The 15,069-nt window shown below is 41.4% G+C and overlaps 1 pseudogene; it reads right to left on the bottom strand.

Annotated features, from left to right (window-relative positions):
* Positions 1-2,963: 2,963 nt before the first annotated feature.
* LOC135707177 (small ribosomal subunit protein uS5-like) lies at positions 2,964-12,685 on the bottom strand (annotated as a pseudogene).
* Between the last annotated feature and the right edge of the window lie 2,384 nt (positions 12,686-15,069).

The following is a 15,069-nucleotide window of genomic DNA, read 5'->3' as shown; positions in this document are numbered from 1 at the left end:
TGCTAGGCTCAGTCGTGTGTGACACTTTTCGAAACCAACATCAGTAGCAGTAGTTCTAGGTTAGTATTGGGTACCAATTACTCGTGGCGGGCTCGAGGTTAATGGGTAACAATTTTGATTGGAAGAAGCTAGGTAGGAAACTGGTTTCTGAAGCCTCCTTCAGATACTACTCTCGGGCGGTTGACCAAATCCTGGCTGGGCAGGGGCAAGTAGCACAGGAACAGGAGGATAATAAGACTGGGACACAATGGCGGGAAATTGTTTGGAAAGGAGGGGATTGTCACATCAAACTCTAACATCAGACAAACAAATGAATTCGTAGATCGCTAGCATGTAGAGTAGATCACGTGTTCCCAATACATCTCTTACTTCACGGACGGGTTGTCTACCTCGGGCCACTAGGGTATCCAATAGTCGTCCTCTGGAGGCGTCATTACCCGGGCAATACCAAACTGCGTGATCGATGTCATCATAACCGGTTCTGCACCCACTTATATTGCTGTCAACGAGGTTTATTCTTTAGAGATGTGCGTCTAGCGAGTAGTGGTTGGACATAAGTCTTGACATCACTCGAATGAATCCCCGACTTACATCCAGACCTTTGAACCACGCTCTCGAAGAAACATTTGGAATAATGGAATGTAACCACCGCCCAAGAGAATTACTTGTCCAATCGTTTTCCCAACTTAAAAGAGAACTCTGACGTACTAATGGTAAAAATTCATCATGTGAAATTCTTCTATCATAAATATATCAAGAACTATTCATGATAAAGATTGACAGATCGTTTCGATCGTTTGATCGTAATATAGAACATGATAGAACTGCTTATCACGAATCACTCGATATAGAGCGTAATGAGAACTGGGTATTAGAATCAACATTCTCAGTGTCAAATTTCAACCATTTGTTTCCTCTGTTCGGGACATAACACCACTGCGACCAGTAATTTGATCTATTGTAGTATTTATATCCCGTGTCCTTAGTTTAGTGCATGTCGTATTACTACATCACTATTGAGAAATGATGAAGTATTCATGAAGTATTAGGTTTTGATACAGTTGTCATGCTTGCCTTCATCGCAAGGAATCGATTCTAATTGAAAGGTCCCGCTATTTATACCCTTAGGAGTGTTGGAACACTCTCCAAAAACGCGCCCCTTTGTCAGTCCAAATTGAATTTCTTAGCAACAAAAACAAGCAATGACACCGATAATGACCATGCATCAGAACCCTAGTCTTAACCACTTCAAACTAGGGAACAACGAATACAGGATTAGGAATCACATAGGTGAAGACTAACTAATTCATTTTTTCCTTGTTTCAAGATCATCCTCGGTCCAGGAAACTCGTGGACTTATTACTATCAACAAGACATAAAAGGTATCATGTGTTCCTTTGACTACTGAAAAATCCTGTTCCCCTAGTTTGAAGTAGTCAAGACTAGGTATCGGTGGTAGATCTTACATCCCGTAACGTACCACGAAAAGGTGATCTACCCACGTTACGGGGTAAATTGATACTTATGATTGTTTCAAACTAGACGCATTTTACTCCGTGATTCAATAAAATGATTGTGTTTTACTATTCTTATTTCGAATAGAAAATTTGTTTATGCGATTCTCAAAGGACCTTTTCTTTCCTCTCCATCTCCCAGTCAGCTGCCCAGAGCTGCCCAAAAAAAACTGATTTTAAATAATAGTTTATTTTTTATTTTAATTTTTTTAATAATTATTACATATAGAAGATTTTTTTCATATCTTAAATAATTTATTATAATTATTTATCTGTGTGTGTGTTGTTTTTTTTTCATTAATTATTAATAGTTAATTAATAATAGTTTTTTTTTTAATTTTTAAATGTGTTTTCCATTATCGACATTCATGTTTCACTTTTCTTCACCTACTTCTTCAGCTTCGTCCTTCTTCCTCGTGGCTCTCTTTCTGCAGCTCAATCACACCTATTCATGTTTTTAATCCTCACACACGCTTTCGCTCCATTCGCGACGCACACGTTCACACACATACAGACACACACACACACACCCACGCACGCAACATTCCCACTTCTCTCATCCGTTTTCTATATTCACTACTACTGAACTTGTTTATTTTTTTTTTCTTCTTCTTTATTTTGCTTAAATTTTCACACACTCTTGCTCTTGAATTTTTCCTTGTGGTTTTTTTCTTCTTTCTATTCTTCTTCATTGTTTACTCTCTTTTTATCTTTTGTGTGAGTGTCATCCTTCTTTCTTTCTCTCTTTCTTTATTGATTATTTGAATTTAACCACTAAACTTGATATTTCAACTGCTAATAGTAAGCTTGTTTTTTTTTTTTTTCTTTAATGTCTGGGTGAATATTTTTTTAGATTTTTTAAATTACGCTTTTTGCTGCTTTCGTTTCACGTTTTTTCACCTCGCTTCACCCCGTTGTTCTTTGTTCTTTTTTTTTATCGGTTTTCTGTTTGGATTTTGAGCGCAATCGTGGTTGCTTTCCCTACTTTTTTGTTTGCCTTCTTTGTATAAGTGTGTACGGGCGAGTGTGAGTATGTTTGAATGTAAATGTGTGTGTGTGAGTGTGTGTTTTTGTATGGAGGGGGGTGTGAATTCGCGAAAAAAGCGTTGACTTCAAGTTTCATCACGTTGGTTTCTGGTTTTTTTTATCGTCAGTTTTTTTTTGTTTTCATTTCCTTAAGAATTTAAGAAGAGATTACATCGCTTTTGTTTATTCAACCTATGTTTTTCACGATTTTTTTTTCTATTGATAGAGTTTACTATGTGTGTTTGTGTTTTTTTTTTAAGAGAAAAGAAAACGCCTCCTTTTTTGCTTGTTTTTCTTAATTTTCTCTTCCTGCGAGTTATTACTTTTATCTAATTCTCAAGGATGTGTTAAGCTTTGTCGCATGCACTCTCGTGTTCTCTCGTGTTCGCGGTCACCCAAACAACACACACATACCAAGCAAGATTTGAGTACCCCTCGCTCACGCAGTAAGAAACGCACGCAATTATATTTGGTTTCCCTATCAAGTAATTAAAAAAGAATTCCAATAAAATGTCGCTAGAGCCATTTGGCGTTCTCTTCCTCCTCCCAACACGTCTCTTCCATTCTCTTTTCATCCGAGAACGAAAGAGAATCATTTTCAGGTGCACCGCTTCGCAAGCTGAATGTTTGAGTTTGTGTGTGTGTGTGTATGTGTGGGTGGGTGTCCTATATGTTCGTTGGAGAGGAAGCAACTCTTTTAAATTTCTTAGTTCAACTCTAACCGGATGCCATCCCTAAACGATGGAACCCGGTGCAAAAATGGTCTCTCTCTCGTTCTCTATCAGCTTCTTCAATATGAGTGTGTGTGTGTGTGTTTCTTTTTTATTGTTTTTTTTTTTCTTCTTCTGATTTTAATTGTAATTCGTAATAATTCATAATAATAAAACAAACACTAACCGATATATGTACAAAAAATAATATAACGAAAGAAAGTTTTCCGCTTGCGCACACGCACACGTCCACATTATAACAGTGGACGCCATTTTGTTTATTTACTTTGCTCTCTCTCTCTCTTTCTTTTTCTTTCTATTGTTCTCTAAGAGTGTTGCTTTCTTTCGTTTCAATGGAATCAACAAACAACAAAGTTTACCTCTTTTTTTGCCTTCTTGCTCTCGCTTTCTCTTTCTTACTAAATGTACACGCTCTCCCACCGCCGCTTTATCATTCTCTCTCATTCGGTTTTTGTCTCATTTCTTTTTTTGTTTGTTTTTTTTGCATTTTCTCTCCATCTTTTTCTCTTTGCCTAGCCTGTGTTATTGCCAAACGAATGTGGCAACTTTTGCCACTGCTGGGTGTTCGTCCACCACCTGACTTCTGCAACTTTCTCTTCCTGTTGTGTAACGACTCCGATGCGTGTTACGATATGCGATAAAATAAAATATACGGATAAAACGGAAAATTGATGTGTCCGATTTCGGCGGTCGAAAGTTAGTTGCCTAGCTTCGACGATCAAATTGATCGGTGTAAAGGTGGTTGCAGATCGAAATTTTAAATGCGAGAAGAAGTGGTTCCGCACGATTCCGCATGGGAAAACGGTACTTGCTCGATGGTCAAAAGACGTTTGATAAGCCTGATTGTGGATTTGCTCTGATTGGACGTGAAAACAGTGCGGTCAGATCTACGGATTTTTAGATTTACTACGGATCTACGGACCACCATAAAATTCAATGGATTTTCGAAGCTTTGGCTCACCCGCTCATTACTTTCAAAAGCTTGCACTTATTGAACGACGGTTTTTGGAAAATGGTAATTAGATGTAGGAATATTTAATGCATGCCGGGGAATCTAGTGATGGATGTCTAAAAAACCGATTGAAGTATTTAGAGAATTTCGGTCCTGCATGGTTGTTCGGAACACCTAGACCAATTTCGAACTTTCAGATTGAAATTCACTAAGGTTAGTTGGCCATCGCTAACTGTCGAAATCCGATTCGAGTCGAATTGACCGATCATTGGCTCCTGTAGTCGAAATGTGATCCATAATTGCATAAGATTTGGTTGAATTTTGATCAAATTCAAGTGGAGTATTGTCTTTTTTCGACCACTAATCCTTTTCGACCAGAACGACTGGATGCCGATTTCGGTTTGGATCACCCAAATATTAGGTTTCTTTTTATGACGCAGGATTGGAAATCAAATAAGGAACCTTACTTACAATATCAACATCATTTGAGGATCAGACTACAGCCTTTCTTCTTAAATGACTGGTACTCGTAACTGTGGTCGAAACGCATTATTTGTTATCTTATTAACTCCCAAAGTGACTGTTTTAACAGACAATTTAATAATGACGAGATTGAGAAGTGAAAATCCAAACCAAACTAATCAGAAAATCAAATTTTCGATCACTAGGGGTAAAGGGGCATAGTGAACAGGTAATGAGCAACCTCCCAAACAAATTAAATGGTAGTTGGTTCAAAATGGTTGATTAATGACCAATTATTTTGTTTCGAACCAGTCTAAAGCACAGGAAGCTCACTATGCCCCTCTTTCCCCTATTCCTATTCTACACTGGACTCCGATTTCATGTTCCTAGTTCATCCTCCGTCGATGTTGTCGAATTCCTTGTCACAATCATCAATTGAAAAGGCCTAAACTCAATTTAGTAAACAAACCTTGTAAGGCCATTTTGTCGCGAACCGAAGTCCGCCAACGCAAACCTAAAACGACCTGATCGAAGAGAGTCGATTGTGTACTTTTCGAACCCAATTTGAGTTTGAAAGCAATTATCAAATGAATCGACTTTTTCGACCATTGGTTCTTTTCGACCAAATCGGACAGATCCTGATTCTATGGACAGGTTCGACCAAATCGTCCAAATGAGTTTAGAACACCTACCCTTCACTTGACCCGAATCTAAATCCTAATCTAATTTACGCTTAATTAATCGGAAGTATCTCCTGTGGCGAGTCCTGTGGTCAAAGAGGATCGTATATTTACTGTTTTCAATTCTAATTTGACTTTTAAAAAACCATCATTTCAATGAACAGGTGGACGAAAAATTCCTTCTGGATCAGGATTTCAGCCATTTGAAAGCCAAATCGACTGCCTTTACTTTTTTTTCTAGTTTTGCGTTCTTCGCTTGCGACTTGACATGCAGCTAAATATCATCAAACTCACGCTTCATCAACCGGAATTGGCTCCTGTGGTCGAAGAGAGTCATTTGCGTACTTTTCAATCCCAATTTGACTTTCAAAGCGACCATTACAAACGATCTGGTGGACCAGAAACTGAATCAGGATGGGCTGCCTTCGATCCAAGATCTACATTTTCGGCTATTGATTCTATTCGACCGAATCGGACGGATCCCGATTTCATGGTCAAGTTCGACCAAATAGTTCAAATGAGTTGCAGAAAAACTATTCGGAAGTCGACCTGCTGCAAAATCTAATGAAATTCGCGCCTAATCAATCGGAGGAAGCTCCCGTTGCGAGTCCTATGGTCGAAGAGAATCGTTTGTTTTCTTTTTCCAATCCCAATCTGACTTCAAAAACCATAATTTCAATGATCAGGTGGACGAAAAATGCCTTCTGAATCAGGATTTCAGTCATTTGAAATCCAAACCGACTTCCTTTACTTTTTCAAGTTCTACGTCCTTTGCTTGCGACTTGACCGGCGGCTCAAATCTCATCAAGCTCACGCTTAATCAACCGGCACTGGCTCCTGTGGTCGAAGAGAGTCATTTGCGTACTTTTTAGTCCCAATTTGATTTTGAAACCGACCATTACAAATGACCTGCTGGACGAGAAACTCATGCTGAATCAGGATGAGCTGCCTTCGATCCAAGATCTACATTTTCGACCATTGCTTCTATTCGACCGAATCGAACGGATCCCGATGTCATGGTCAAGTTCGACCAAATGATTTTCAAATGATTTTATAAAAACTCCTCGAACCTTGACATGTTTCAAAATTTAATCAAATCCACGCTTAACCAATCGGAAGAAGCTCCTGATTTCGATTCCAATTTGACTTCGAAACTGACAATTACAAATGATCTGGTGGACGAGAAACTGATGCTGAATCAGGATGGCCTTCGATCTAAGATCTACTCTGGTTCTATTCGACCGAATCGGACGCATGGTCAAGTTCGACCAACTCGGTCAAATGAGAAAGACTACTCCGAGGCGAGGCGAGTCCTATGGTCGACGAAGAGAGAGTCGTTTGTTTTCTTTTTCCAATCCCAATCTGACTTCAGTAGCGACCATTTTAAAAATGGTCAGGTGAGCGGAAACTTATTCTAGATCAGGACGGACTAAATTCGATCCAAGATCTACATTTTCGACCATTGATCCCGATTTCATGGTCAAATTCGACCAACTCGTTTAAATGAGTTTAGGAAAACTACCCATAACTTGACTTGCTGCAAAATCTAATCAAACTCGCGCACAACTAAAATGCTCAGGGTGGACGGAAAACTGATTCTTTCCCGGAATTTTGGAAATTTTCCCCGTTTAAGCGATATAAGCTTCTGTGGGCTTGAAATAGGCTTTTGAGCGTAATAAAACTCAATTGGCATACAATGTAATGGTAAAATTGGTCACCAGAATAACAGCAACATTAAATTTTACATGTTCGACCACTGGTTCTATTCGACCCTATCGAACGGAACCCACTTTTACCTGAATTCCACTAAAATTTAGCTTGAATTGTTCTTAACTTGACCATTCTAGTTATTTAATGGTTTAATAGACTGGAAACTGGTTCTGAGTTCAGGCCGGGCTGAATTCGATCCAAGACTTCCATTTTCGACCATTGGTCCTATTCGACCGTATCTAACATATCCCAGGCTTTCGAAAAAATGTTTTGATCAGTTCAGTCAAAACTGACGCAAGTTAATTCGAAAATTGTCCACTTTCGACCAGGGAAAACTGCTGCCGGTATTGGACAAATTAGGCCTTATTTTGACATCTGATAGTAACCAAATTGTAGCTACCTGCAGCTTGAACGGGCTTAGATTTGATCCACTTTCGGTCAAATTCAATCAGAGGTGTATGTTTAGATGGGCCTGCATATATGAAATCGACATTCGATCAGTTCGATCGAAATTGACACAAATTAATTCGAAAATTTACCACTTTCGACCAGGTAAAACTGCTACCGATATTGGACAAATAAGGCCTTATTTTGACATCGATAATAGGCCATTATGATCAAAATACCACAACTAACGGGCATCGCGAAAAGCAACCGGTATTCGCCCTTAGTGGTCGGAACGCACGGCAGCTTGGATGGGGCTGAATTCGATTCAAGACCTCCATTTTCGACCATTGGTTCTATGCGACCAAATGATCAAGATCGACCAAATCTTTCACATGAGTTTAGAAACTCTACTCAGTCAAAAGAGAATCTATGACAAAATGTTGAATTGGCCTTAGAAAGGTCGAGTTGACAAAGGTGAATTAAACTTAGAGGGACAAAAGGTCGAAGGGACGAAAGCTCGAATGTAAAAATGGTCGAATTGAACTTATGGATACACCTTATCCGCTGAAAGCGGATTGAGAAACACCCTACGGAGTTTGACAGTTGATAACGCTACATCTTAAAAGTGAACACTGTAGAGAATAAAAGTGTCATTCATCATTACTATAACGCCGTGCCTTTCTTTATTCCGTGATGGTGGAGCGCCTTCATCGAACACTCAAAGCGGCATTAATGTGCAAAGGGAAGCAAAATTTTAGTCATCAGTTCTAGGATTACGCAGCGCCTTCCGCGAGGATCTAAAATGCTTTGCTGCTGAGTTGGTGTATGGCCAGGCGCTAAGAGTCCTTGGAGAGTTTTTCGAACCTCCAACGACAGACATCGATCGAGCAGCTTTCGCCAGACAACTCCACGAAGCGTTTGCGGAAATTCGACCCCCAAAAGCGATTCATTATGCGAACCCTACCGTCTTTGTACACAGTAATTTAAAAAGTTGCAGGTCATGTCTTCGTTCGAATTGATGCAGTGAAACGTTCCCTATAGCTTAAGCCAGCTTACATCTGCAGTAAGGATTTCTTCGCTCAAGGTTTACAATACTAGGCAAATACTGCCAAAGAAGTGCACATGATTTAAGGAAAGAAATATATTCTAGAGAAAGGCATGTATTTCTAGCTGAACCATGTATTAGGTCCTAAGTAACATTGGCAGCTTCTCTTCGTCGGCTTTCTCTTTGCATCTTCACGGCCATTGAAATACATTAGGGGTGATGCACATATTATGTCACGCTCTAAGGGGGGGGGGGGGGGTTTGTTTTTCCGACAAGCAATGCATGGGAAGGGGATCGCCCCTTTCCAGCTATTTTCAATACGCAGTTCGATTAAATAAGCAGTTAGGTATCTAGCTTCTAATAGGACAAACACGGCAAGAAACGGTTCTGTACCCAAGTTATTAACGAAAGAGAAAGTCGATGAAGAATCGAGCAATGGTACTTAGAACCTAATGCAGTGTTCAGCTTGATTTGACTCTTAAATTGCCGTGACACGCACAGTTACTATTTGCCATCTTCATTTTCCAAAGCGCTGCTCATGATTTAAATAAGGAAAAATCAGTGCCAACATTTCAAAGGGACGTAATTGCTTTTGTAAACAATGGCTTTAGCCGTCGATTTCTTGCAAATAAGAGCTCACTCCTTCAAATTAACAATGCTAGCTGGTAGAGGAAACATTCATCTACCTGTAGGTGTCATTAATTGTCATGAGTGAGCTTTTTTTTGCGAGAAATCAACGGCTAAAGCCATTGTTTACAAATGCAATTACACCCCTTTGAAATGTTGGCACTGCAATATTTGAGAGTCAGCCACCCATTTCCATTTAATCCTCCAACAATTTGACCAATTTATCCACTACTACCTTTTGTCCATTTCGACCGTTTGTCTGTTCGACTTTTTGTCCATCTAAGTTCAATTTAACCTTTTGTCCCTTCAATATTACAACCTTGAAAAGAGTATTGCCCTTATTCCAGTTTGCAAATCGCATGACTGCAGTCGAAATCGGACTGAAGCAACACGAAAATAGTCATTTTCGACTTCCAGTCCCATTCGACCTCGACGAGCGCACACCGGTATCCGGTGAAGTTTGGCCGAATAATCGATATTTGATTCTCCAATAGTTAAAAAACCACGAAAATTGAGTATTCTATCGATCAAATCTCTTCCAAGGTGAGATTCTGCCTATTAGTTAAAAATTCGTACTTTTTCAATAACTTTTAACCGTCTACCAAAAACTAACTAACCATGAAAACGAAGCAGATAAGAAGTATTCCTCCAATTGACGTCCACAGCAAAAGTTTTCTACCGTAGATGACTCAATTGTACCGAAAGTGGTCGATCAACTACTTAGGCCGGTTCTGCGCGGCGAGTGAGGTGAGGTGACAGTGATGTGATGGTGAAGTGACAATTCTCGATGAACATTTTAAATGATCCTATCTGATTTGATCGATTCTCTTCATTGACTTTCTCTTTTGATAACCACTGCTATGCAAACAGATTTCGCGCTAATTTTACCAAATATTTTGATGAAGGAGGTTCTTATATAGCGTCCAAAACGTCTAATACAACAAGCAATTGTTTTGCAGCTGAGTTATTAACGAAAGAGAAAGTCAATAAAGAGAATCCATCAACGCAGATAGGACCTTTTGAAATGTTTATCTAGAATTGTCACCCCGGGTGAGGCGAGTCTCCGTGCAAATCAAATGGAGAAGCACCTCACCCGATTGTCACTACAATTGTCACTTCACTAGTGACAGCGAGTCACCTCGCCTCACACGCCGCGCAGAATAGACCTAGCTGTCTTGACGGCCAGGCCCATACACAATCCTGCTGTTTACCGTGCATTGTCACTTCCTAATCCATCCAACTCCAACGGGTATTGCCTCTAGTGGTCGACAAAGATCTGTGCAGCTTGAAGCTTCGACCACAACTAGCTCGATCATCTTCGAGCTTCCGTTCATTGTCTGAAACAGTATTGGGAAAATATCAAAAAATCAAATCTCACCAAAGAACAAGATCACGCTTGATTTTCTTAGGCAAATTGGCCTATTCTGCGCGGCTTGTGAGGTGAGGTGACACGCTTGTGAAGCGACAATTGTCACCTCGGGTGAGGTGACTCTCCGTGCAAATCAAATGGAGAGTCACCTCACCTGAGGTGACAATTGTCACTTCACCATCGCTTCACTGTCACCTCACGTCACACGCCGCGCAGAATAGGCCCAAAAAATCAACAAGCAAAGAATTGCGGTTGATATTGCAAGCCGTGATATCGCAAGTCAGATTATCAAGCTAACAAAAACTCACCAGCTGCAATTCTCTCCAAAACTGTGGTGAGATTGAGTTACTTGATTTTTACTTTACACCCGAACGCAACCGAAACGGCCATAACGGGTGGCGGCAGTCGCTTCGTGTCTGCCATAGGTGAGGAGAAATTTTTTTGCGTCGGTTCAACACGTTGTGAATAGATCTTGTAAAATCAATATCAAGCATGATATTTTGCTCCAATATCACACGCGTGAGAGCGGAAAAATATCAATTTGCTAATGACATTTGAATTTGCTTTCGAAGTTGAAAATTATTGTCAGCCCAGCCAGAAAGAAAGTCAAGCCTAGCCGTTTTAATTTGTGATTTATGGATTCGGTTCGAGATTCAAGTAATACTGAAAAAGGGGTTCTTCCTGGTGGTCGAATGCAGTTCACTTGCGCTTGTTTTTTGTTTGGCTTTAACCGACTTGTTAACTTTGCATACTTTGGAGGAAGTAAGACTGTTATTCGACCTAACGCTGTTTCGACCAAGCACCTTTTCGAGCAGGAAGCCGTTCGAACAAATCACTGCTCAGTTGTTTAAAATTTTTTGAGATAACTCACAAATCCGGAGTGATTGGAGTAATTGCTTTTGTAAACAAACACGTCAATTACTGATTTCTCTTGAATAAAAGCTCAATCTCACAAACAAACTATACCAAATGATTTTGGCAGTGCCGAAAACTGTGCCAAGCATTGTGCCGATCATTCCGAAGTAGGCTGAAGTGTATCAATCAAGGTGTCAAAATATTCCATGAGTTTGGCAACCCTGAAGTAAGACTTTTGTGATTGTGTTTACATTTTCAATTTATCTAATTCATGACCATGGTTCATGGCCAATATTAAGCTTCATTCTCATTAGAATGAAAGCGGATTGGGCAGTGGAAGAGGAACTGGAAGCAATAGTCCACTAGAAACGGACGGTGGACGAAATTTTCACCAGCTGCCAGTAAAATGTTCCCCAACAAAATCAAACCCAGAACACGAACGGACGAACCCTAGAAACAACATTCTCGAATCAGTTCCGATCGACTCAGAACTACGCAAACTCGAAGACATCACCCAAGCCTATCGTATCGCAGATTGTGATGTATCCTACCATCACCCAATTAATCACGTTCAAGCCTATCAAGTTCACGATCCTTGGCAGATGTGAAACCTTCCGCAAGTTACCACCAATCAAAACCAATGGCCAATGTACCACCACCAGTGAAAACCATCTAAAAATCGTACGTCTTGGCAATGGATGCATAGCTAGCCTTGGCGAAGTTACCCAGAATTGTAGTCGAGCCGCGGGTCATGGTATAACAATCCTCGATACCAGCTATCTGGAGCAGCTTCTTCGGGACCGGAGCCGAAACGATACCGGTACCACGGGGAGCCGGAATCAGATGTACCAGAACGGAACCGCACTTGCCGAAGACCTTGCACGGCACGGTGTGGGGCTTACCGATCTTGTTACCCCAGTAGCCTTGACGCACCGGAACAACGGACAGTTTGGCCAGAATGATGGCACCACGAATAGCAGTGGCAAATTTCTTGCTGCACTTGACGCCCAGACCGTTGTGGCCATTGCTGTCTGCTTCTGGACGGGCATAATCTTCAGGACCTCATCTTTCAAAGAGCGGGCCAGGAAGAAATCGATGATTTCGAACTCTTTGATCGGCAGAGAGTACAAGTATGCGAATCTTGCCATCACGCACCAGACGACCCAACTTGGTTACTGGAACCCACTCCTTCGAGTCTTTCTTGCCACCGCGATCGCGACCGCGTCCACGACCTCGGCCTCCACGACCGCCGCTGCAAGGAACCAAATCCTCCTCTAAATCCAACACGTTGGGCTGGAGCTGCGTCCGCCATTTTGTAGGTAGGTGCTGTTTGCTGTTGAACGGAAACCGGAACTTAACATCCCGTGATGTTTGCCAAAGATGGTCTCATCGTTGTCGTATAGCACGTTTGACTTCCCTTATCGCGTGCATGGCTGGTATTTCGATATAAAGTGGAACGTTGCTTCTAGCTTCACCAGCAAGACGGTCTGCTATAACATTTTTCATTGGATGCCTGCATGGCCGGGGATCCAGCAGAATTGGACGTTTTTGGATTGGATTGCCGTTTGGATCTACCCGTCTCCAGCGCAGATAAACAGCTGGGAGAGTCCGTTAGAATGGTTATTGGTGTCTTGCGTGAAGTGTTACCTATGCCGAAACGGCCTGCGCCGACTGTATCGTCGTCTTTGAATCCGTCAGTGTATAGCAGGGTACGTCCTTGAAAAAGTCGCTCGGTTACCTCTTGTACTGAAGGACGGACTTTTTCCGGAGGATCCCCAGCCCAGATGATCGTTGGTTTTGGAACACTCCATTCGCTGTCTGTGTTCCTATGACGTTGGCAGATTTGGGGGATAGTTGCATTGCTTTCTCTTCGGTGAAAATCTTTGCTGTTCTTTGTACGACTGGAAGCTCGGAAGCATCACTAGTTTTCTCCAGAAGGCGAATAGATAGTCATGCTAACGACTGTAGGACCAGCAAGTCGAACGGTAACACGCCAACCTCGGCCATGATAGCGCCGGTTGTAGGTTGAGGATAGTATGGCAACCATGTATCCTCCTCTGCTGACTAGACCCATTGCGTAGAGGAGACGTGACATGATGATCGCAGATCCTACATGCAGCAGTGAATGACGTGCTCCTCGAGGTAACTTTGCTGCAACCATTGTCAGGATTCGTAGTCGCGTGGCGCAGTTTTTAGCAGTCTGGTTCCGATCCAGTGTGACTCCCAAAACTTTAAGCTGCTTTGTTTTTGGAACTGGAATTCGATCAATGGTTGTGTCTTTCTTAGGCTGCCGACGAGCATTTGGGCTACCGTAGAAGATGTTTGATTTGTTCGACGATATACAAAATCCAATGCCTGCTTTCCGACCTAAGAGGTGGTTCTTTCGACCTACTAGGACCAATCAAGAAGAGCCACGAAACATAGGTTGCATTGCCACGAGGAACAAAGTGACAGACAATAAAGAACCTTGTGGGACTCCGTTCTCGATTGGATATAGACCTGAGTGATGTCCTCCTACGGCTACCTTAAATATTCGGTCCGCGAGGAAGCTGTTTAGAATGTTGTACATGCGCTCCGCTACGCGCCATTGCTTCAATGACCGTAAAATTCCGTGTCTCCAGGTGGTGTCGTAGGCTTTGGATAAGTCCAAAGAAGCGATTAAGCAATGCTCGTCCTTTGCAGCTAGGTAGCTTCCAAGTTCGGCAAAATGCGTGTCAGTACCGTGGCCGGATCGTAATTCTCCTAGGTATATTGCCATGCTTTTAAAGTGTCTTTATATTTATTTCCACTAGTGTATAAAGAGGCTGTTACTCTGTGGAAGAATACCTCTCCAGACGTTTGGGAATACTTTTCACAAAGCTCTTTTTGGTCGAAAGCTGATCGTTCCAATCTGCCTTCCATCGAAGACATCAAATCAAGAAGACTGGCAACTCTGCCATTTTCTCATACGACCGCTATGACACCGGCACAGTCACGTCATCTGCCGCGAAAAGGTAAATGCTCCGAACGAATTGGATAGCAAAGATTACAACCTCAATGGTTTGTGTATTTGCACATTTCTCTATGCGTTACTTTTACTGTATCTGTCGCTTGGATTATGGCAGAGTTGCCAGTCTTCTTGATATGTTGTCTTCGCTTCCATTCAACAAACTCCATTTCCCTCAGCAATTTAATTTCGAATAACAAACCCCTCCCCCACCTTTCTCACCACTGGCATCGGAAAGTCGTCGGTCGAGCCAGAATTCCTTTCTCTTTTATCCACCCAAAATCGAAATCACCCATTTTCTCTATTCAAAAAAATCGATCTGCATTTTTCTTATAACTTGGAAAATGTTAAAGCGATAGTGTAAAACAACAACTTAATCGGGTAAATAAAAAAAAAATATGTCCATACCATGCTGATCTGCTGCCGCGCGCCGTCCAAAAACTTTCTTCTTTTTGTTTAGGTCACTCTGCCTCAGCGAGCTGATGTTCTTTTCTTCGTAATAAGTCCTATTTACACAACCGACAACCGTAGCAAAAACCGGAAACAAACGGTTAATAGCTTGCTCTTTTTGTTTCTCCCGTTAGGATTGTTTTGTTCGATTTTCTGCTAAATAACTATTATCTTGATTCGCCTGCTCTGCTATTTTTCTGCTATTGTTTTTTGTTTGTTTGTTTGGAACATCATTCATGAACGAGCTTGGTTTTTTTTTTCACAGCAAACATTGA

The sequence above is a fragment of the Ochlerotatus camptorhynchus genome, unplaced genomic scaffold, assembly GCF_037179485.1.
Source record: "Ochlerotatus camptorhynchus isolate MF236.1 unplaced genomic scaffold, CSIRO-AGI_Acam_v1.1 ptg000304l, whole genome shotgun sequence".
Taxonomy (NCBI): Eukaryota; Metazoa; Arthropoda; class Insecta; order Diptera; family Culicidae; genus Ochlerotatus; species Ochlerotatus camptorhynchus.
Note: the sequence above shows the minus strand (reverse complement) of the source record. Positions and strands in the feature narration are given on the sequence as shown.